Genomic DNA, 25,780 nt, shown 5'->3' with positions numbered 1-25,780 from the left:
TTTGGCTGGTACACTTCCTAACAAAGTCCCAAAACCTAGATACAGACCAGGTCCCATGAGATAGGGCATATGTTTCTATGTATCCATAAATTAGGGAAAAATATATACCTGAAAGCAAACATACACAATAGTCTGCAGTGAATCAATATATGCAGCAAGCAAGTAGAAAGACCTAAAAAGACACCATAAAGTTCCTAATGAAATAGTGTCTACTTACTTAGATACCCTGCTCACCTCCTCCCTATTACACTTCCCTTAGTCACTCCAAAGCTAACCTTATCAAGTAAGACTGCAGGGGCTGCGTGGTGGTGCACCTGGTGGAACACACTTGTTACAGTGTACAAGGACCTGGGTTCAAGCCCCTGGTCCCCACCTGCAGGGGGAAATCTTTGCGAGTGGTGAAGCAGTGCTGCAGGTGTTTCGCTGTCTCTCTCTCTCCCTTTCAATCTTCCCCTTCCCTCTCAATTTCTGGCTGTCTCTATCAAATAAATAAAGTTAATTTAAAAAATAATAATAAGTACTGGAAAAGCTGAATGAGGGCAAGAGACTGGTATACTTTAATGACAACTCATTTGTCACTATCAGGCCACTCCATCGGCTGGGGCCTTAGTCAGGGAGTCCTGAGATTCCCACACATACATGATGGGCCTAGACCTCAAATAAATCCCTCTCTCCATTGTTACCAGTCATCTCTATCAGCAATAACACTATATACCCCTTTGTGGGCCCCCACAGGGCCTTGCCATCAGCATGGGTCAACAACGTAGAGAATATTCCATCCTCTGAAGGAAGGCTGGACAACATATTCTGTTCTACCTGAGGAAAATGAGTCCTGAAATTGAGGCAGCTTGGAACGTTCGTACTCATGACCATGGAATGTGAGCTCAGACCTATAGGGATTCAGAGGTCACAAAGGCTCCTAAGCTGAATATGGGCCCTGGATCAGATCAAATTGATGGGGTTTATTGTCAACAATATTTATATACTTTACCCATATTTGGGAGCTACTCTCTTCCCAGATCCAGCTTTCTGTTTCCTTTTTCCAGGCATGACATCATCTCCCCAGACAATAACTTGGGCCCACCTGCATATAAGATGTCAGACTCAGGAAAAAAACAAACAAACAAAAAACCTAGTATAGTCATGGGCCCTTTGGAATATAACTAAAATAGGCAAAACTATCTACAAAACGGAGACCTCCAACTCTTCATCTGCACTATTCCAGCCTTCAGGTTCATGATTAGTCAATAATTTGTATGGCTTTATATGCTAACTCTTTTTTCAGTCACAGGTTCCAGATGCTAACATGATGCCAACTGGACTTCCCTGGGCAGACAACCCCACCAATGTGTCCTGGAGACCTGCTTCCCCAAAGAAAGACCCAACACTGGCCGCCAGCTATAGACCAATTTCTCTCCTCTCTGTGTGTTACAAACTCCTTGAGAGGCTGCTTCTGTCACGTATTTCTCATCTTAGAGAGAAATTCCTATCACCCGCCCAAGCTGGTTTCCATCCAGGAAGATCTACTTGTAAACAAGTCCTGGCCCTCTCAACTTAAATTGAAAATGGATTCCAGAAGAATTTAAAGACGGGTGCTGTCTTTGTTGATCTCACAGCAGCCTATGACACGGTCTGGCACCGTGGTCTCCTAGTCAAGATCTCAAGATGCCTGCCTCCATGGGTGGCCAACACTATATCTTTTCTTCTCCAAAACAGAAGATTCCGGGTGCACCTGGGTGACAAGTCTAGCAGATGGAGACTAGTCTCAAGTGGCCTCCCCCAGGGCTCTGTTCTGGCTTCTACGCTATTTAATATTTACATCAATGACCTTCCAGAAACTTCTTCAAGGAAGTTCATCTACGCTGATGACATCTGCTGTGCAACTCAGGCATCCAAGTTTGAAATCCTCGAGGAAACACTCACGAAAGACATGTCTCTGATATCTGATTACTGTAAAAAACGGCGACTAATCCCTAGCACTGCAAAAACGGTATCATCTGTTTTCCATCTACACCATGCCTCGGCCTCATGTGAGCTTAATGTGCAGCTTGACGATACGAGAATCCGCATGAAGCCCAGCCAGTCTATCTTGGCATTACTCTTGATCGCACACTGTCATTTCACGAATATCTCATAAAAACTGCAGCAAAGGTGGGCGCGAGGAATAACATCATTGCAAGACTGGCCAGCTCCTCATGGGGCGCGAGCGCTTCCACACTATGATCATCATCTCTGGCATTATGCTATTCCACTGCAGAATACTGTGCCCCAGTATGGTTCCGTAGCCCCCATGTCCACTTGGTCGATTCCAAATTATATTCCTCCATGAGGATAATTTCTGGAACCATCCGTTCCACCCCAGTTCCATGGCTGCCAGTTCTTAGCAACATCGCCCCACCAGATATTCGTTGGGATGCGGCATCATCTAAGTTCATTTCCCACGTCTTCGCTCGACCGGACCTGCCAATATACGCGGATATCTTCACCCACCCTGTTCAACGCTTGACGTCTCGTCACCCAATCTGGTCCCCTACGCCTACACTGAATTTCTCTGTTCCAGTCTCTTGGAAACAGAGTTGGCAGTCAGCTGAGGTAAAGAACAAACACCTCATCACAGACGCCTGCAAGCGTCAACCCGGCTTTGACCTAGCACATTATGATTGGGCTCTCCTCAATCGCTACCGAAAAGACCATGACCGGTGCACCGGTATGTTCCATCGCTGGGGAGCCAGAGACGACCTGAACTGCCCCTGCGGCAACAGACAGACTATGACCCACATAGTCAACGACTGCCACCTCTCCAGATTCAAAGGAGGTCTCGAAACTTTACATCAGGCTCAAATTGATGCTGTTGACTGGCTACGGAAGAAGGGAAAATGCTAGAAGAAGAAAAATCTATTATGAATTGTGCTGCTATGAACATAGGAGTACACACCTCTTTTTGGTTGGGTGTTATGGAGTCCTTGGGGTATAACCCCAGGAGAGGAGTTACTGGATCCTATGGAAGGTCCATGTCTAGCCTTCTGAGAGTTTTCCAGACTGCTCTCCACAGAGGCTGGACCAATTTACATTCCCACCAGCAATGTAAAAGGGTTCCTCTGTCCCCACATCCTCTCCAGCATTTGTTGCTGCTGTCCTTTTTGATGTATGCCATTCTTACAGGAGTGAGGTGGTATCTTAGTGTTGTCTTTATTTGCATTTCTCTGACAATCAGTGATCTAGAGCAGTTTTTCATATGTTTGTTAGCCTTTTGGATCTCCTCTGAGGTGAATGTTTTGTTCATATCCTCTGCCCATTTTTGGATGGGGTCATTTGCTTTTTTGGTGCTAAGTTTGCTGAGCTCTTTATATATTTTGGTGATTAGTTTCTTGTCTGATGTCTGGCATGTGAAGATGTTCTCCCATTCTGTGAGGGGTCTCTCTGTTTGTTTAATAGTTTCTTTGGATGTGCAGAAGCTTTTCAATTTGATGTAGTCCCATTGGTTTGTTTCTGCTTTAGTCTTCCTTGCAATTGGGTTTGATTCATCAAAGATGTCCTTGATGTGTAGGTGGGAAACTGTTTTACCGATGTTTTCCTTTAAGTATTTGATTTCTTCTGGTCTGACATCTAGGTCATTGATCCATTTGGAGTTGATTTTTGTTTCTGGTGAGATAAAGTGGTTCAATTTCATTCTTCTGCATGTTTCAACCCAGTTTTCCCAGCACCATTTATTGAAGAGAGCCTCCTTTTTTCCATTTAATCCTTTGGGCCCCCTTATCAAAGATTAGATGCCCATAGGTGTTGGGATTTACTTCTGGGCTTTCAATTCTGTTCCACTGGTCTGTGTGCCTCATTTTTGTTCCAGTACCATGCTGTTTCGATGATGATGGCTTTATAATATAGTTTAAGGTCTGGGAGTGTGATGCCTCCATTTCTGTTTCTTTTCCTCAAGATGGTTTTTGGCAATTCTAGGTGTTTTCATGTTCCAGATAAATGATTGTAGTGTTCTATTCTCTTAAAGAAGCTTAGTGGAACTATGATGGGTATTGCATTAAATTTGTATATGGCTCTGGGGAGAATATTCATTTTGATGATATTTATTCTTCCAATCCATGAGCATGGGATATCTTTCCATTTCTTGATATCAGTTTCTATTTCCTTGAGTAGCGATTCATAGTTTTCAGCATACAAGTCTTTCACTTCTTTGGTCAACTGTATTCCTAGGTATTTGATTGCTTTTGCTGAAACAGTAAATAGGAGTGATTTCTGGATGTCTTCTTATTCTTCAGATTTAGTGTTTGCATAAAGAAATAGCACTGATTTTTGTACATTGATTTTGTAGCCTGATACCTTGCTATATTGCCTAATAACTTCCAGTAATTTTCTGCTTGATTCTTTAGGTCTTTCTATGTATACTATCATATCATCTGCAAATAGTGAGAGCTTGACTTCTTCCCTTCCAATCTGTATTCCTTTGATTTCTTTCTCTTGCCTGATTGCTATGGCAAGAACTTCCAATACTATGTTGAAGAGTAATGGTGACAGTGGACAGCCCTGTCTATTCCCCGATCTGAGGGGGAATGCTTTCAGCTTCTGTCCATTGAGTATGATGTTGGCTGTAGGTTGACTATATATAGACTCCACTATCTTGAGGAATTTCCCATCTATTCCCATTTTTTGTAGAGTTTTGAGCATGAATGGGTGTTGGATTTTGTCAAAGGCTTTCTCTGCATCTATTAAGATAATCATGTGATTTTTGGCTTTGCTTTTTTTGATGTGGTGAATGACATTGATTGACTTACAGATGTTGAACCAGCCTTGCATTCCTGGGATGAATCCCACTTGGTCATGATGAGAAATATTTTTGATGTGTTGCTGTATCCTGTTGGCCAAGATCTTGTTTAATATTTTGACATCTATGTTCATCAGAGATATTGGTCTGTAGTTTTCCTTTTTTGTTCTGTTCCTATCAGCTTTTGGTATCAGGGTGATGTTGGCTTCATAGAAGGTGGAAAGGAGTATTCCTGTTTCTTCAGTCTTATGCAATAGCTTAAGAAATATGGGTATTAACTGTTTCCTGAAAGTTTTGTAGAATTCGTTTGTGAAGCCATCTGGTCCAGGACTTTTGTTGTTGGGGAGATTCTTAATAACGGCTTCAATTTCTTTGTCTGTGATTGATGCATTTAGATTTTGTAGTTCTTCTTGGTTCAGTTTTGAAAGTGCATAGGTTTCTAGGAATTGTTCCATTTCTTCCAGATTCTCTAGCTTGGTGGCGTATAGTTCTTTATAGAAGTTTTGCATGATTCTCTGGATTTCTGTGGTGTCAATTGTGATATCCCCTGCATCGTTTACAATTCTACTAATTTGAGTCTTCTCTCTTTTTTGTTTGGTGAGTCTGGCTAGGTGTTTGTCAATTTTGTTTAATCTTTCAAAGAACCAACATTTGGCTTCATTGATCTTTTGTATGGTTCTTTTATTTTCGATGTTGTTTATTTCTGCTCGAACTTTAGTGATTTCTGTCCTTCTGGTTGCTTTAGGGTTCCTTTGTTCCTCTTCCTCTATGTCCTTGAGGTGTGCAGTAAGGTCGTTCATTTGAGTTTCTTCTTGGTGTTTAATATGTGATTGTATGGCTATAAGTTTCCCTCTCAGTACTGCTTTAGCTGTGTCCCAAATATTTTGATAGGTTGTGTCTTCATTTTCATTAGTTTCCAGGAACATTTGAATTTCCTGCTGGAGTGAGTCTCTGACCCAGTGGTTCTTAAGGAGCATGTTGTTTAGTTTCCAAATTCTGTGTCTTTTAATAATTTTCCGTTTGTTGTTAAATGTTAGTTTTACTCCACTGTGGTCTGAGAAGATACTTGGGATGATTTCAATGCTCTTGAATTTATTGATGCTGTCTTTGTGGCCTAACATGTGGTCTATCCTTGAGTATGTGTTATGTGGATTTGAAAAGAAGGTGTATTCCAGTTTTTTGGGGTGGAGGAGTCTGAAAATGTCCAAGAGGTCTAGCCTGTCAATCTCTTCATTCAATTATCTTGTATCTTTATTGGTTCTCTGCTTTGTTGATCTGTCTAAGTGTGAGAGTGGGGTATTGAAGTCTCCCACTATTATTGTATTACTATTGATGTATTTTTGAATTTCTTTCAGTAGTACTTAATGTATTTAGATGGTCCCTCACTGGGTGCATAGATGTTAATAATTGTTATGTCTTCTTGGCTGATTGATCCTCTAATCATTATGTAATGTCCTTGCCTATCTTTTATTACTTTATTTAATTTAAAATCTATCGTGTCTGAGATGAGAATGGCTGTTCCTGCCCTTTTTTGTAGTCCGTTAGCCTGTATGATAGTTTTCCATCCTTTCACTTTAAGTCTGTGTTTATCTTGTTGTGACAGATCGGATTCTTGCAAGCAGCATATGGTTGGGTTATGTTTTCTGATCCAACCCCCCACCCTGTGCCTTTTGATGGGTGAGTTTAAGCCATTGACATTTATTGATATTATGGATTTAATGTATTGTAGTGCCATTGTTCTAAAAAAAAATTGTTTGCTCTGATATATTGCAAGTATTATAGTGATGTTCTTGTTTATAAGAGGTCTTTTAGTACCGTTTTCAGGGCCGGCTTCATGATGGTTGCCTCCTTTAACTGTTGTTTGTCTAAGAAGGCTTTGATCCCTCCATCTAGTTTGAATGAAAGTCTAGCAGGATATATTATCCTTGGTTGAAACCCTTTTACATTCAGGGCTTGATAGATATCTTGCCACTCCCTTCAGCTTTTAGAGTTTGAGTGGAGAAGTCTGCTGATAGTCTTATGGGTTTTCCCTTGTATGTGACTTTTTGTTTCTCTCTTGCAGCCTTTAGGATCCTTTCTTTATCCTTACTTCTTCTCATTGTGACTATGATGTGTCTTGGTGTCTTCAGGTCTGGGTTGATTCTGTTTGGTACTCTCTGGGCCTCTTGAATTTTGATGTCTTTTCTGTTATTCAAGTCTGGGACGTTTTGTTCTATTATTTCCTCTAGAATGTTTGCTTCCCCTTCCTCTCTTTCTTTCTCTAGCAGGCCAATTATACAAATGTTACTTCTTTTGAGATCATCCCATATGTCTCTGTTGTTGTTTTCAGTGTCTCTCAATATCTTTTAAGCTCTTTCACCTCTTTCTTTGTTTTCTCTAACTCATCCTCTGTCTGACTAATTCTGTTTTCTGCTTCTGTTAGTCTGCTTTCCCTTGCCTTAGCTTCTTTCTTCATTATAGCTATTTCAGCTTCAGTTCTTTAATTGCCTCAAGATAATCAGTATTTTCCTTGGGGGTCTCAACAGTTGTTTCCCTAATACTGCCATTCCTTTCCTCCAATGTCGTTTTCATTTCTGTGATTAATAAGTTTATTATTGCTTGCATACTTTTCTTATCTATGGTTACTTCTGGCTGATTTGTAGTTTCTTCTGGGCTCTTGTCTTCATTCATTGGAGTAGCAGTTGTATTTGTTTTTGATCTACCCTTTTTTTTGATTTATGTGTTTCCTTTTTTTTTATGCTCTGTTGTTCCTCAGTTGTTGTGTCTTGAGTACAAGTAACACTGTACTAAATACCTTTATGGCAATTACACTCACCAACCTCAGGAATTACAATAGCAACTGAAGTAAGTATTGAAGTAGTTTAATCATTACCAGTTAGCCAAACAATTTCTCCCGTCTGAGAAAAAATAGTAACCAAATCCCAGTGAAAAAAGAGAAAAGAAAGAAAGGATAGCAAGAATAGACAGTTATGCGAATACTATCCGCTGTATATTCTAGGGGTAACAAGAGGGGAAAGCAGACTAGTGCAGAGATACACACATAGAGAGTCCACTCTGAGTCAGATTTCTTCCGCAAAATAATTCACAAATTCAGAAAGGCAAAGAAAAAGGAAGAAGTGTATGTCAAGATTAAAAAAAAAAAAGAGAGAGAGACAAGAGAGAAAAAAGGGAGAAGATAAGAAAAAGAGTTGTAATTAAAGAGCAGTGAAAGGAAATTCCCAAATGTGTATCTGTGAATTCAAAAATGCTACCTGTTTGGTGGTGTGGGGGATCCTGCTAGGAGCTGGTCCCCAGGGACTGCTTATGGGGGCTGGGTCAGGAAGGAGATATGCTTGAAAATTAAAAGGAAGAAAAAAAATTTTTTTCTCCTTTTTCCCTACTCTTATTCTTAACCCAAATTAAGTTATAGTCACCTCCTTGGTGTTACCGCTAGGACCCCTTATTGGCTGGCCTGCTAAAGGCAGAAAATCCTACCGTTTCCAGGAGATGTGGTCGGAGCTCAGCTGCTAGCAGCTTCTCAGTTCGACATCTTCCAGGAAACCCCCCCCCCCAGACTTTTTTAAAGGATTTCTCGAAAATGAAAACTAGCTCCAAGTTCTTTGATCCAATGAGAGCTATACTCAAGAAGTCTTCGGATCTGCCCTCAGAGTCGCGGTTGTCCCCGGAGACTCCCAAGAGAAAGCCCCCGAGTTACAGTGCTCTCTCCCGGTCCTCTGCCGGCCACCCAGCAGCGCTCTGCAACCGGCGGAGGAGCCGCCTTCCCGGGCAGAGGACAGTGCCCGGTGCACCCGCCTTTCCTGCCGCAGCCTGGGAAGTCTGGTGCAGCCGCCTGCTAGTCCATGCCACCTTTACTCTAATTCTTAACCCAAATTAAGTTATAGTCACCTCCTTGGTGTCACCACTAGAATCCCTTATTGACTGGCCTGCTAAAGACAGAAAATCCTACCATTTCCAGAAGATGTGATCAGAGCTCACGCCACTAGCAGCTTCTCAGTCAGCTATCTGCCGGGCTCCCTATTTTTAATTTTTTGAGGTTTATTTAGAAGCTTCATGAGTGGTGAAGCAGGGCTGCACATGTCTCTCTCACCCCTCTCTCCCCCTTTCCTCTCAATTCCTCTGTCCAATATAAATAAATAAGTATATTAAGAAATAAATGCAAAATGGCCTGGAGAGTGGGCATGAGTGAACTTATCCAGTGTATTGTGTGCATTACTGTATATGAACCATAAATTTGAGCTCTAGCACATTATGGGAATGGCATGGATGACACTGCAGTAGCTCCATGGACAGGGGAATGGTGCTGATGTGTCTCTCTCTTAAGTATATCTGTCTCTAGAAATTGAAAGAATGCACAGAGTATTCCACTTTCTTAATTAGTATGATAGATCATAAATATAGATTAGAATTTGAACTGAATGTTTCATTAAGATGAATATTTGCTTGAAAAAAATACATAGGGGAGTGAACGCAAAGAACTCAAAATCAGGTTATAACAACCCAGCATGTTTTGAAACTTGTTCAAAAATATTGAGCCATATACACAGTAGTAAGATAATACATGTAAACAATAAAAGTAGCAATATAAATATGAATTTTAAAACTAGAAGACTCTGAGATGGAATTGCATTTTTTAAATTATTATGAGGCATGTGACCTTTTTGAACAGTAGAAAAAAATACTTATATAAGCTCTAGTAAGATGTGATATGTAAAAGTATCTGGTCAAATGCTTGGCACATTGATATTTCAAAATTAATGTGGGATTTTCTTTCCTTTCTAAGCATCTGTATGCTGTTACAGGGAGCTAATAATATATTTTACAATTTATTTACAACATAATATTAGAATATTTGGCCATTTTTTGTCACCTGTTTTATAATTTGAGAGGCACTGAACTCATTTGAGTTATTTGATACATTACAAACTGCGTGCAGAAAATGATGGCTAAGTCCCAATGAGTAGAAATTAATGTGAAATGATGAAATCAGAAAACTTTATTGAAATTTGGGGGGCCAAGAGAGTCACTACTTTAGAATTACTGTGATATTCACCCAGAAATACTATACTTCCATATGTATGATGATCAAAACTGTCACCATGTAATAGATTATAATAATACATCAGTTTTTCTCCTTGGTTTATTACTTCATTAATGCTGTACAGTGTTTCACCCTCAGAACATGTACTTTATTTACCTTGTAAAAGAATTTTCTGGATAGCATTTCAACCCAATTATAATCAATCTCAACGAATAAGTTCTATTTATTTCCTTGGGAAACTGGCTGTGGCAGGAGACTTGTAGTCAGGAAGTCTTTTGATAATTGATACTAATTTTCCTTCTATTCATTTTGCACGTTTCTCTAATATACTCTTAATTTCCAACATAGTGGCTCTGCTCCCAGCTCTGCTGTTCAATTGGCACTGTCTTCTGCAGTTATTTTCACCCTTACCTCCCTTTAAGAAACTGGAAAAACGAACCAATTTCTGTAAAACAAACAAACAAACAAAAAAGACTTGCCCACATGTAATTGTATAATCATGAATTCTATCAGTTGTTTCAACCAAAATAAGTATTTTACTGTTATTAAGCCTTTAGCATTTCACTTCATTCCTTGTAGCTCTTATGTTTCACTATAAATTCACATTTAATTTTTCCCATTAACACTCCCAGAAATGAATCAGTAATCATATTTTCTATCTTCTCTGCTCATTGAATATCTATTACTATTTATGCATCCCTGGAGATATTCGTTAGAATTCTTCCCAGCAAAATTGTATTTGGGGCTTAGAATTTTGTATCTATTTCAGTAGTACTTCTTTTGTAGATTTTCCAAAAAGTCCAGATTTAATAATCCTGACAATATCATGCATTTGTTGTGTAGTTTCCTCTACAGTTCATGCTATGACATAAAAGCCAGGGATTTTTCCAAATATCTCTTGCATATGTTACCTTTTACTTTTTAATTTAATTTAATTTATTTTTTATTTAAGAAAGGATTAATTAACAAAACCATAGTGTAGGAGGGGTACAATTCCACACAATTCCCACCACCCAATCTCCATATCCCACCCCCTCCTCTGATAGCTTTCCTATTCTCTATCCCTCTGGGAGCATGGACCCAGGGATTTCATTGTGGGTTGCAGAAGATAGAAGGTCTGGCTTCTATAATTGCTTCCCTGCTGAACATGGGCATTGACAGGTCGGTCCAACTCCCAGTCTGCCTCTCTCTTTCCCTAGTAGGATGGGTCTCTGGGGAAGCGGAGCTCCAGGACACATTGGTGGGGTCTTCAGTCCAGGGAAGCCTGGCTAGCATCCTGATGACATCTGGAACCTGGTGACTGAAAAGAGAGTTAACATACAAAGCCAAACAAATTGTTGAGCAATCATGGGCCCAAAGCTTGGAATAGTGGAGAGGAAGTGTTAGGGGGTTACTCACTGCAAACTCTAGTGTACTTCTGCTTTCAGGTATATATTTTGCAGTAGTTTACGGATACGTGTGAACATATGCTCTCTCTCACAGAAACTGGTGTATATCTAGGTTTTGGGACTTTGTTAGAAAGTGAACCACCTGAGATGGAATTAGAGTTAATATGAAAGGAAAGGTCTCACCCGAGTACTGAAGCTGAAGGGTTGTCATTCCACACGTGAAGTCTCTGGACACAGTCTGAGGTGAAGCATGTTGAGGTGGCAATCGTTGTGTTGGTTAGGTTATGATCGGCAGATGCAATATTATTTGATATGGATTGGGAGAGGCATACGGGAAAGTGGGCCCTATCCAATGTTTCCAGGACTGGGGGAAGTAGAGGCTCTATAGTGGAGATGTGAGGTTCCTCTCCTGGGGTTATACCCCAAGGACTCCATAACGCCCAACCAAAAAGAGGTGTGTACTCCTATGTTCATAGCAGCACAATTCATAATAGCTAAAACCTGGAAGCAACCCAGGTGTCCAACAACAGATGAGTGGCTGAGAAAGCTGTGGTATATATACACAATGGAATACTATGCAGTTCTCAAGAACAATGAACCCACCTTCTCTGACCCATCTTGGACAGAGCTAGAAGGAATGATGTTAAGTGAGCTAAGTCAGACAGATAAAGATGAGTATGGGATGATCCCAACCATCAACAGAAGTTGAGAAAGAAGATCTGAAAGGGAAACTAAAAGCAGGACCTGACCAAATTGTAAGTAGGGCTCCAAAGTAAAAACCCTGTGGTGAGGAGTAGACATGCAGCTTCCTGGGCCAGTAGGGGGTGGGAGTGGGTGGAGGGATGGGTCACGGTCTTTTGGTGGTGGGAATGGTGTTTATGTACACTCCTAGTAAAATGTAGTCATATAAATCACTAGTAAATTAATACGAGAGGGGTAAAATTAATTGTATGTCTCAAAGTTTTTCAAAACACAAGCTGAATCTTTTCAATATATAGCCTGTGTAATTGATATGCAGACTCTCTCAAAAGCCTAGACCAAGTAGATCAGGAGCAACCAACAGCACAGTTACTGGGTTACACAAGATACTGGGTACTGTACAGCAAACCCTAACCAAAGGACTTTTCAAAGTTAACCCAATTACCAAATAATGTGATGATAACATTAACTATTGATTGTCTTTTTGAACCCTACCTTTTACTTTTCATTACCCTTCTCTTCCCCAATTGTTTTGAATACAGTGACACTCTGCTTTAATGCTGTATAAATATATATTGAAAAAAGAAAATGATGGAAATTTTAATATATTTAATTTGGGGGATGATAATCAGAATGATATTAAAAGCAAGTGTGCACTGAGTTCATAACATCTGCCCTGCTGCATTGCAAAAGTTCACGGTATGTCTATAAATTTCTAAGTATTTTCTGTTTTTCTAGACAGGGAAGGTGAGTTTTTGAAAGTCTGAGTAGCATGTAAGGGCTACATAATAAGTAGCAAATAAAATCATATATATATATTTTTTCTTTTACTGAGGAAATGCTACTTTATTTTACATCTCCCCAAAATATTTGTTAGTATAAGTTGCCCTTCACCAAAGTACTACTTGTTACTAGTAAGTTCACAAGATTATATATATATATATATATATATATATATATATATATATATATATAGACACATATATACACATATATATAGCCTATAGTCATTATCTTCCCTTCTAGAGTAGGAAAAATAAGCACTAAAAATCAATGGTTTCTGTATTATATTTGACATTGTTTTATAGTAACTTGACCCTGCCAACAAAAATAAAAATATTAATAAATATAGCTAAAGTTTCACCTCTTGATCCTGCTATTACTTTCCTTCAGATTACACATTTGTTGTTTAATGCACTCTCCTTTTTTGTAGTTCTTTGTCTCTCTATACTAATAATTTACAGTCACAATTGTCCAAGTTTATTTTTAATATTTTACTTATTTGATAGAACAGAGAGAAATATAAATGGATAGGGATGATAAAAAAAAAGGAGAGAGAAAGAGTGGCAATGTGTCACTAATTCACTTGTGAAGCTTCCTCCCCTGCAGACAAGGACTGGGGTCATGAACTGAGATCCTTACACTTGGTAATATGTGTGCTCAACCAGGTACAACTCTGCCTGACCTCCCAGGTTTAGATTTAAGAAGTTGTTCACCATTAGCACCTCACATTTATCTTTACAAATATGACATTGAATATAAATGCAGACTTACGAATAAGACAGTGTTTGATGATTTGCTTACTTTAACATTTTGATCATAAACAGCAAGATACTTTTTATGTTTTTGAATATTAATATGAATTGTTGTGAATTAGAAAATTATTGCAGCATAGCAATTATGAAGCTCAATAAACTTTACATTTATCTCACTCTCATTACTAAATCTATTCTTGATGGGTAAAAAAAGTATCTGGATAAATAAATTGTTGAACAGTTGCAGAAAATTTTAGAATTTAGTGATTATGAAAGCATAAAAATTTCAGAGCTTATTGCTGTGGTAGTTTATGACATATGACATAAATTCAAATTGAAATCTAGTTTAGACAAAAATTAAAGAATGTTATTTACAGTAGTATTACTTGTGAATTTTTTTTTACAATAGCATTTGAAAATATTTAATCATTTATCAGGAAAAAGAAAAACAATCTGCAATAAATGAACTCCAAATCTCCAAAAAAAAAAAAAAGAAAAATAGAGATTATGATCATGAACTAGAATTAGATTATGTTAACATCAGGACAAATGTCAGCCTCTGATTATCAGCATCAAATGGTGCTCAGTTTTCTTCTGTCATTCTCATTTTTAACCAATTTTAAACTAAATTTTGTGATTTACCAAAGTAGACAAGCATGAAATGGATTTTTCATAGCAAAGAGATATTCTTGGTGAATAATAATGCTGTGTGATGGTATAATTTCTCCAATTTGTTTAACTTCTTCACAAGATATGTAACCTCTGATTTGTTATAAAAAAATATGTGTGTGTTTTTTTCCTATTCTGCTGTTCATAGTTACAGCCCCTTAATGTTAGAAAAAGCCATGAAACTGACTTGAAGCCTGTGAAAAGTAGATATGTAAGTAATGTTACTATCACTGTATAAAAATCGTTGTCTTAAAAATCCACTTTTTTTCTGTAGACAGATGGAAACTATGTTATGCACATAGTCATAAATAGTAAGGAGTCAATGTGCCTCTCCCATCTCCTACACACACACACACACACACACACACACACACACACACAGATACACACACACAAGTCTCTGATCAAAATCAATACGAATGTTTCATAAGAAGTCACTGAAATTTTGAATGTTAAGGAAATTCAATGACACCCTTAAATATTAGCACTATTCCAGGAGTACCTTAAGTATGCATATTTATGAAGACAGATGTCTAAGATGTCTTTGAGTCCATCGCTGGTTACTCCTTTGTTGAATGTATGGTAAATTAGTAAATTTTCTCAAGTCTTGGTCTCTTCACATGTGAAAGGAGGATAATCAAAGTATTGGATTATATATGGTAGTATATATTAAATATACATGTGATGTTTACTATGTAACATATAATATTTAGTATAGCATCCAATACATAATGATACTTTATATGTTAGTTTTTAATATTTCTGTTTATGACAGTTCATTTAGATTATGTACTGTCCTAGAAAAGATGAAATTGAATATTTTTTAGTGTCAATAGTCAGGAAATGCTAGAATTTAATTTATTTGATAATAGAAATTTATTGTATTGAATTCTTAACATTTAGAAATAATATTTCTCCACTTCATCACTAATTACTGTGATAGGACTTTGGATTTTCCCCAGTTCTAATTCTCTGCTACTGTATCTACCTGGGGCTATTCTCAGATCTCCTCAGAGTTATTAACAAAACATTTCAGTGCCTATTTCTAGTGTATTTACAAATAGTTAATTCAATTCTGTAGTTATTTTCAACTGAGCATGTAGAACTCTTGGTTTATCTTTATTGTTGTGGAGATGATAAAATTCACTCTTACTAAATGCAGAGAATATATTTTTTCTAACAGCAAGTAATAATTCCCTGTCTATTATGTAACAGAATAGTTTTAAGACATTGTATGCAGTTTTTATAAGCATACTTGATATTCTTTTTTTTTTTAAATTTTTTATTTTATTTTATTTATTCCCTTTTGTTGCCTTTGTTGTCTTATTGTTGTAGTTATTATTGTTGTTGTCGTCGTCATTGTTGGATAGGACAGAGAGAAATGGAGAGAGGAGGGGAAGACAGAGAGGAGAGAGAGAGACAGACACCTGCAGACCTGCTTCACCGCCTGTGAAGTGACTCCCCTGCAAGTGGGGAGCCGGGGGCTCGAACCATACTTGATATTCTTAAGGGTCTATATCCTATAATCTAGATTCAAGATTATAGTATGTATTGCTTAGGGAAATAGAGTTCTTTCATGTTTTGAACTTCGCTTCTTTATGTAACAAATTCAAGGACTTGCATGTGGGAATAAAATAGTTATATTAGGAAATAATGACTACAGTTGTGTGTTGGTGCATGAAATTTTTATTCTTTGCTAATAACCAATTTGCCAAAAGAATCTAAGACTCAGTTTGGCATGTAGCATTCAGAAAAAAGACAGGAAACTCTGGTTAGATTTCTGCCTTAGAACATCAAGATCTAATTTATCAGTATCCTATCTGGCATAATGTTAATTTTATTTGTAAAGTAATTTGATCCTTGATTTTCAAACACAACTGACTATTGTCCCCTGCCTACATCAACACTGACAATGTCAGAGAGGAGATTTTAAAAAGTGAAGGATATGATAGTGTTTGAGCAGACCTGGACCTATTTTAATAAATCTCTATCTTAATCTAATGAAATTGCCTATATGGGATACTTCACAATATAGTAGAAAAAATTGTAACCATTTAAAAGATAATGATATTGGGCACAGCAACAGTATAAACTGTTTCTGGGCAAATGGCTTACAAGTGAGAATTTTGTTTGTTTGTTTTTCTGTGGGGAAAAGCCCACGCTGTCTGGGAAATCCAGGCCATCATCTCCATGAAGGTCTGAGAGGGTCCAATCAGAGCCATCTCCTCACAAAGGAGTGGTAGGCAGGTCTCCACCTGACCTCATGACCTTATGATGGATGGGGTTTTCTAGGCCAGGAACCTTCCTGCACATACTTCCTCATTCCTTTGAACAAAGACTGTAAATTACTGTGCATGGCCTACTGAATCCCACAGCACAACTGAATCCCACTGCAAATATTCTGGCTTTGCTCAACTGTCCCCTCCCCCTCTACCCTGAGGTACTTGTAATTCACCCTTAAAGAAAAGCCTGCCTATGCATGATGAGCTTGTGACCAGACCTTATATGGTAACTTTCCAGTTATGATCAAATAGTTGATAGGTCAAGATTTAACTTGTGTCTGGATTAATGATTATCTTAACCTTTTCCCTAATCCTTGGGTATATCTACCTGCCTGTACCCCCAAATAAATGAGTTGCCTATCTGAAGCATCTCCCAGGGAGGTTGTGTGATTCCTCTCTGCGCACTCTCCCTTGTCAACAGGGTTCCTAGGATCTGCAGGGGCCTTCCCAGTCTCCGCTGACAGTGGCCCGGGCAACAGAGAGCTGAGGATGACCTACATTTTTCTAACTGGAATCATAGAGATGGAAGAAAAATTGTGTTACTACAGTGACTTGTTTCGTGTCAGCTTGACAATGCTATAATTCTCAGCTATTCAAACTATTCTAAATTAATTTTGAAGATAATTTATGTATATAGTTAATATCTATATTCAGTCAACTTTAAATAAAAGAGATGTGATGTGACTGGACCTAATACATTCAGTTGAAAAACCTTAAGAGCAAAACTGAAGTTAAATTGTATTTTATTAGGTTTAGGGTATCTTTATTATTATTATCTTTTAAAAATTTTTATTATCTTTATTTATTTATTTATTGGATAGAGGCAGCCAGAAATCAAGAAGGAATGGAATGATAGACAGAGAGACATCTGCAGTCCTGCTTCACCACTCACAAAGCTTTCCCCCTACAGGTAGGGACCTGGAGCTCCAACCCGGATCCTTGCGCACTGTAATGTGTGCACTCAACCAGGTGTGCCACCACCCAGCCCCTTATCTTTATTGACTACAAGTTGATAGAAGTGTACATCAACACCATTCCCACCACCAAAAGACTTTGGATTCCCTGCCCCCCAAAGATGAACATCTACTCTCACCCTCCATGCTGAGGTTTTTACTTTGGTGCCCTACTCCAAACTCAGTCAGATCTTGCTTTGAGTTTCCCTTTCTGTTCTTCTTTCTCAAGTTCTGTTTATGAGTGAGATCATCCCTACTCGTCTTTGTCTTTCTGACTTATCTCACTTAACATAATTCCTTCTAGCTCCATCCAAGATGGAGGGTATCTTTTTACTCATTGACTCTTATGAAGTCCATGGAACAAAGTAAAATGGGCATGGAACGTGGTAAAACATGTAATATTTATGATTATACATGACTCTTTAAGACACTCAAAATCATAGTTGAATTTATGTAGGTCTTGGAATAAATGAAACCTGCCTTATCATTAATACTATTTGTTGGTCCTCTCTTTTTTTATAGTTTACTAGGAACAAATTTAAAAAAATTCAAAATTCAAATGCTTACCCCAAATTATTTAAACCACTTTCTCTAGAGTTCAGCCAGATGGGAAATTTTAAAAATATATTTTTCAGCTGACTTTAATACTAAAGTAGGATATCCTAATCAAATACAGCTCTAGAATAACCTAGTATATACCACTTTCACACATAACAATACTTACATTTTTGAAAATAAACAACAAAAACATTTTTTTTTGTATCATAGTGTCTCTTTTCCAAATGAAATATTGGTCTCTAGAACCTGCATCATGCAGTTGGACTTCCTCTGGGGCTGATATTAGCCCAACAGAACCTTTATTAAATGAGGCATTCTCAGCATGTAGCTTCTGTGAGCCTTCTGGAGATAATCATCTTCCCCACTGAGACTCGGAATTTATGAGATAAAAGCTTTGCTTTTATGGAATTAGCTTTTGTTTATATCATTTACAAGTAATACTCAGAGCCATTGTCATTGTCTGCTTTGCCCTATGATTGCTTCTAAATTCATAAGAAGTATTTAATAATACTTCTTATGACTTATTTATGTTCTAGATGAGTAACAGTCTGAGATTATTGAAAAAATAATCCTTGAAATGTGAAAACTGCAAACTGATTTCTGGTTTTACCAAGTGGTATAACTAATGGGCCATTTAGGTAAAGCTGTGTTATCTGGGAGAGATTTGTTTTCCTCTTCTGTACACAGGACCAATTCAGTATTCTTTTGCCAAGTAGTGGTTATTATAAATAACATTTGAAAAGAATTTCAGAATAGAATCTGGTCACTGAAAGATTTCCATTAAATTGTATTAATTCTTAGAGCTTACATAGATTTAAAAAGAATAAATTTCCATTTTGGCATTCAATTAATTAAGCCACAATATTTTTATACCAATTCCTAAAGATTTAAGTACTTGAGAAGCTGGTTTGAAAAGAAGATAGGTTTAAAATTCACATGGACTGTATCATCTAATCTAAAGAAATCATGTAACACTTCCTGATTGACTCTGGACCCACCACAGATGGTGCTGCTAAATGCAGCAGAGGCTGACACTCCAGTATTCTCAGGTTATAGAACAGGACTACTGTAAACCTTCTATCATAGAAGGTCTTGTTTGGCTCTCCACCAGCCATACTGGAACCACAGCCTGCTACATTATATAGTATATGGTAAATGGGTGGTAAACACAAAAGAAATTTTTATTGAAAGAGTCAGAAAGGGAACAAAAGTAAGAGCAGGCTCCCCATCTTATTCAATATAAGTCATGGTAAGAAGCATCATGCTTGATTGCTCAAACTTAAGCCTGTTTTCCAGCACAGGAATTCTTTATCTCCATGTGATGTGTTTTGTTGGTGGGTGGTGGTGTTAGAGTATAAACAATCACTCTTGTCTGTGAAGGAATACTCAAATGTTACATATAGTATTATTTAATGAGAGGCAGAGAGATACATAGAGAAAGACACAGAAAGAGCAACCAGAGCACTGCCTAATTCTGGTTTACTGTGGTGCTAGGAACTGAACCTGAGACCTGTGAGCTTCAGGCATGAGTCTTTTGCATAACCAGTATGCTGTCTCCCCAGCTCATTGATTTTCATTTCTAAAAGTCAGGAGTTCAGGGTCATCTGTTTCCAGATGTTGTCTGATAACAGCACTCATTGTCCTGGGGGCTGTTCTTTTAGGGAAAAGGTCACAATTTCTGTTAGAATGTGTCTTTTCTATTCTATTTAAGGAATGGGAGCCTGAGGTCACTGCAAGTAGGCTGTCTTATCAGAGTGAGCCTTTGGAGGCTGATTTATTCTATCTTACCTTGCTGATTCATTCTGTTTTACTCTCTGCATGAAAAAAAAAAACAATTACTTAAAACCATGTTTTTAAATTTGTGAATCATCATTTGTGAAATAGAGTTCTGTGGCATGGCATAGATTGCCATGAGTACATGCTAGTTATCACTGCATTTCATGTACCATTATCCAAAGCCTGGACCCCTTTGAGGTTTATGTTAAAGCACATTATAATAGGAGTAATAGCTTTTATTTCTAAGATTGAGCACAATTAGTATATTTGAAATCTAGCATTTTATTTATTAATACTTCACCTTCACGTTTTCTCCTATACCAACATTGGTTATAATCATTCTCTACTCCAGTGCTTAACATGATGCTGGGTACATAGGAGGAGGCGGTAGTAAGAATTAGATGACTGAGTAAAACAATAAATACTTCAAGACTGGAAACTCAGGATCTTGTATATCACACCTCAGTGCTTCTGTCAAAGCATTCATCCCTATTGCAAATTAACATAGCTCACAAATGTCAGTATTTCTGTGGGGATAGTGTTTGTATAATGTGGCAGTGAAACAGAGAAAATACATTTTTTTCTCTTTCAATAAAACACCTTTATGTGCTTGGAACTGAGCTGTGCATTCGCCCTGTGTTCAGTATTAAAAAGATTCATGATGAACTAGGCAAATTGCATTAAGCAAAGTATATACCTAGAACATAGTCTAACTTCAAAGACTCAGTTGTTCTCACAGTTGAAACAGTAGTCCTTTAGATTAAATTATTGACTTTAGCTTAAAATAAACTGGAGCAAAGGCACTATTTTCCAGTATCCAAATTTTATCATAATGTATTTCTCCCTCATTGGAATTTTAAATAAGTAGTTGAGGAAAGATGTTGGGTTATTTTATGGAATAGGATTTGGAGTCTACTTTGACAGTTAATAAAATTTCCATTAAGTTGTAACTGATCTGAAATTTAATCATTTAGACACAATTACAATTGTCCATTTAGAGTTTGAAATACTGAAATTAAATGATGGTCGCACCACATTTAAATTTTCACACCCCATTCTTTTGAGGAACAAAGCTTTAACTTTTTTGTGACACCTTGCATAGATAAGTAACTTTTCCTCAGTTAAATTGCAGTAGGATATTATACTAACTGAGTTTTACAAAATGCATTCCAAGAAATAGGTTCTACTCACATAGAATAAATCTAAGCAGATCTTGTTTGGGTGCATGATTCAGATTCAGTAAAAGTTTCTAGACCTTCATATTTAAACTATGGATACATTTCCTTTTGATTGAGTTGTTATTGAGGTTCACATTTTTAGAATATCAGCCTTGAAAACCATGGAAATTTCAGTACATTAATTTATCGTAATTATTCTTACAGCAGACAAGATTTTGAGGCAAATCACATTAAATCTGCAGATTAATCTCAGAAGTATAGTAGGCAGAATAGTGAGTGACTCCTTGAACACATTCATGTCCAAGCTCTTGGAAATTGTGACGATATCACCTTAACTGGCAAAGAGAACAATGCAATTAAGTAATGGATCCAGAGTTTTGGAGGTTGTTTTTAATTGGAGGATGAGATTAATTTTAATATAATCCTTATATAATAATATACTGATTATATTAAATTACTATATTAATATATTGAGTTTTATGATTAATATATTAATACATCAAATTAATATAATAAAATATAATATTAATACACTGAATTATATAATAATATAAGGATACAAGAAGAGGAAGGCAGGAGGATTAATATCAGAATCAGGAAAGAGGTGACTATTAAAGCAGAAAAAAGTGATTTAGAGAAAGTTAGAGATGCAACCCTACTGATCTTAAATAAGGTGGAATGGGTGTTAAATGAACGTGTAGAAACTGGAAAAAAATGAGGAAAAAGATTCGTGTTTTGAGTCACCAGAAGAAATCACTTGACTTAAGTATTATGATCTTTAGATTTCTGGGTTGAAATGTGTGTGCTTGAGGGAGTTGGGCAGTAGTGCAGTGGATTAAGTGCAGGTGGCGCAAAGCACAAGGACTGAGGTAAGGATCCCGGTTCAAGCCCCTGGCTCCCCACCTGCAGGGGAGTCGCTTCACAAGTGGTGAAGCAGGTCTACAGGTGTCTATCTTTCTCTCCCCCCTCTGTCTTCCCCTCTTCTCTCCATTTCACTCTGTCCTATCCAACAACTATGACATCAATAACAACAACAATAACTACAACAAGGGCAACTAAGGGGAATAAATAAATATTTTTTAAATGTGTGTGCTTTTTAAACCATTATTTTATTTTATTGCAGTAATAAAAAATCTAGGGGCCAAATGGTGGTGCATTTGGTTGAGTTCAAACATTACAGACACTAAAAAAAGTTCTACTTCTTTAATCATTAGAAAAATAGAAAAATGCAATTTAGATGACACTGAGATCCCACCTCATACCTGTGAGAATGGCCTTCGTTAGCTAAGCAGGCAATGACAAGTGTGGTTGAGCTTGTGGAAAAAAAAAAAAGTATATATGTATATATGTGTGTGTGTATATGTATATATGTGTGTGTGTGTGTGTGTGTGTGTGTGTGTGTGTGTGTGTGTGTGTGTGTGTGTATGATGGGCGGTAGCACAACAGGTTAAGTGCACGACGTGGCACGAAGTGCAAGGGCTGGCACAAGGATCTGGATCTGGGATTGAGCCCCAGGCTCCCCATCTGCAGTGGCGTAGCTTCACAAGGAGTAAAGCAGGTCTGCAGGTGTCTGTCTCTCCCCTTCTGTGTCTTTCCCTCCTCTCTCCATTTCTCTCTGACCTATCCAACAACAAAGACATCAATAACAATAATAATAACCACAACAACTATAAAACAACTAGGGTAACAAAAAGGAGGAAAAATAGCCTCAAGGAGCAGTGGATTCATGGTGCAGGCATAGAGCCCCAGTAATAACCCTGGAGGATATATATACATATGTTTTCCCCAACTTATACATGTGCACATGTGCCCTATCTCATGGTCTATATCCAAGTTCTATAACTTTGTTAGGAAGTTCACTACCCAAAATGGAACTAAGGAGTTCTATGAGTTAGGAAAGGACTCACCAGAGAATAGCAGCTGGAGTGTTAACATAGCAGGCCTGTTGTCTGAAGTGAAAACATGTCTGAAGTGAAACATGTCGAGGTGGCACTGGTTGTTGATTTGGTTGAGATCAGCAAATGCAGTATCAAATGGTATGGGTCAAGAGAAGCATGAAGGGAAACAAAGCCCCAGACTGGGAGAAATATGGGTTACAGAAAATGAAGCTTTCTTGCTGTTTTGGGACATACCCTATTTTGTACTAAGTATTTCCATAGTAAACAAAATCCTGGTGGCACACACACATATGTATATGCTTTTAATTTCTGCAAAATATAGTGCACATAACAAAAAAAAAAGTTTTAAAATATCTTTCCTCATTTTCAGAAATATTTCATAGTTATTTGACCTGTTATGTGTTGACTATTTTTATGTGATTTCAGAAACTTTAAATTAACATATGAAAAATCTTCTCTTATTTATCAAATGTATTCAGTACACTAATTTGCATATTGTATTCTGTTCCTGGAATCTTTGCCACATGTAATTGTTGGAGCAATAGTCAAGGAAATTAAATTACTTTGAAAATTGTTCAAGTTTCTCAGATTGTTTAAAAGCATTCTATGTGTTGGTTTTATTTGTTTTTGAAGCATAATGTCAGTGCTATAATTAATTTTGAAATCTTATAATTTTTATTTCACTATAAATGGCAGCATAGTCAAGATTTAAAATTGTCATCGATCTACACTATTGCTTATTTCTCCAAAAGATAAGAGCAATGCTGGTGTTCTGAGTTGTCTGAGAAAAGTTTAGTGATAAAATTTTTGTCCAAGAGTGTTATAATATAAAAGTAAATATAATAACCCAATATTGTATTTGATAAGGAAAAAAATATAGAAGTGTTAAAGAGATTTATTACACTTCCTGTATTTGTGCGTAAGGGTGTGTGTGTGTGTGTGTGTGTGTGTCTAAAAAGATGTTGCTAATCCTGTGATTATCACTTGTCAATCTGTTCCTTAAAAATAGTTCATCTGAAATAATCTTGCTCTTAAGTTAGGTATTTTCAGAGAAAATATCAAATGAAACAGAAGAAAACGTCATTTTGAAATTTGTATCTGATCCTGATCCATTTAATCTTGAGCTCAGATACCCAGCAGCACTTTTCCCTGAAACCTGATTATCAGTAGGAAAATACTTCTTGTCAGACTACAAAGAAAATCTTTCTAAATCCAGACTCCTGTGAGTTCCTCTTGTTTTCAGCATGTCAGAAAACTTGTATGATATATTTGTTTGATTTAGGATAGAGTTGTGTGTTTTGTTATTTGTATTTGTTCCTGGTGTGTTTATTTTGGGGAAAACAAAGTTCTAAATCAGTCTATGCAATGCATAATGGGTTTTGATAAGCTCCTTGGAGGTGTTTATTTCAAAGAGTTCAGCACTGGATAAATACAAATACTCTATTCTTCATACAGAATCATTTCACAATGCTTTTCTATCAACACTAAAGAATTTGTGGGAATCTATATCTTTACACACTCTGCCTCTTTTAAGCCATGCTGTGTTGCAAAAAGACAATTTCAGGCTGAGGTCAACTACCTAGAAAAGAATGGGATAGCCAAAAGATAGCAATTGCCCTTACTTACCAGCCTGAAAAATGAATGACAGAAGTGAACCTATTAGAACAAAAGCATATATTTTAACACAAGTAGGAGCTAAGCTTATAACCACTTTTCAATTTGGGTTAAATGATCTACATTGTAAAACAGTCTGCCAAAGTACTAAGAATGTATTTTTAACCTGATTTTTTTTTTTGGTTGTGATATGAGTATCTTATAAAATGTAAATAGGAGTATAGTTAAATTCTTTCTTAAATTTTATTTATTTATAGTTGTATAGAGACTGAGAGAGGATGGAAGATAGAGAAGGAAAGAGACAGAGAGACACCTGCAGCCCTACTTCACTACTCATGAAGCTTTTCCCCTGCAGGTGGGTACCAGGGGCTTGAACTTGTGTCCTTGCACACTATAGTGGGTGGCTTAACCAGGTGTACTACTGCCTGGCCCCCAGTTAAGTTGTTCTACTACTATTTCCTGCCTTCTTCTGCCTGTGGTTATGAGTATGTGTTCAGCCAGGTTCACAAGGGATTCTAATGAAAAATAATAATTCTACTTTACCTATGTTATTGTCACAGTAGCTCAAGATGAATAGAACCTTTCCACTTCAGCAAAGGGAACTGTATTTTTTAATATCTGAATTTTAAGCAACATACTTGACTGATATTGTTATAAACATTTTTTATCTTTATTTATTTACTGGATAGAGACAGCCGGAAATCAAGAGGGAAGGGGGTGATAGAGAGGGAGAGAGACAGACACCTACATCACTGCTTTACCACTAACTAAGCTTTCACCCTGCAAGTGGGGACTGAGGCTTGAGCCCGGGTCCTTGCACATTGTAATGTGTGCTCAGCCAGGTGCGCCACCACTGGGCCGCTATTGATGATCAAAATACCAGCTCTGAACCTTTGTTGATTGCATCCTCACAGTGACTCATTTGCACTAGTCCTAGAAAAATCTATCTCCCTTGGAAGTTTTTCATTAAATAAGAGTTGGAATTTGTCATGATTCTCTTCATTATGTTTATTAGAGATTGCTTTTTCCTATTTTTTATTAGTGATTTAATTACAAGTCAACAGGGGTTTAATTCTACACCATTCCTACCACCAGAGTTCTGAATCTCTAAGCCCTCTATTGTAAGCTACAGCAGTTTTCCTAAGATTGCAGATATGGGTTAACTATTATTTCTACAATTGTCTATTTATATTTATATATATTGCTTTTTTTTTAAGATCCGATAGTCTCTTCCTTTCCAAGTTATACATAACCCTATTATTACATTCAATATCCCTTTTTCCTCCTTTCTCTCCGAGTCCTGATGGAGTTGGAATTCAGAGTCCTCTGATGGGTGTATGGATCAAAATTATTCTTGAAATGAAGAAGGTGGGAATTCTGGCTTCTGTAATTGCTTCTGTGCCGGACATGGGCATAAGTAG

Source organism: Erinaceus europaeus, chromosome 10, assembly GCF_950295315.1.
Source record: "Erinaceus europaeus chromosome 10, mEriEur2.1, whole genome shotgun sequence".
Taxonomy (NCBI): Eukaryota; Metazoa; Chordata; class Mammalia; order Eulipotyphla; family Erinaceidae; genus Erinaceus; species Erinaceus europaeus.
This window is presented reverse-complemented; position numbering follows the sequence as displayed.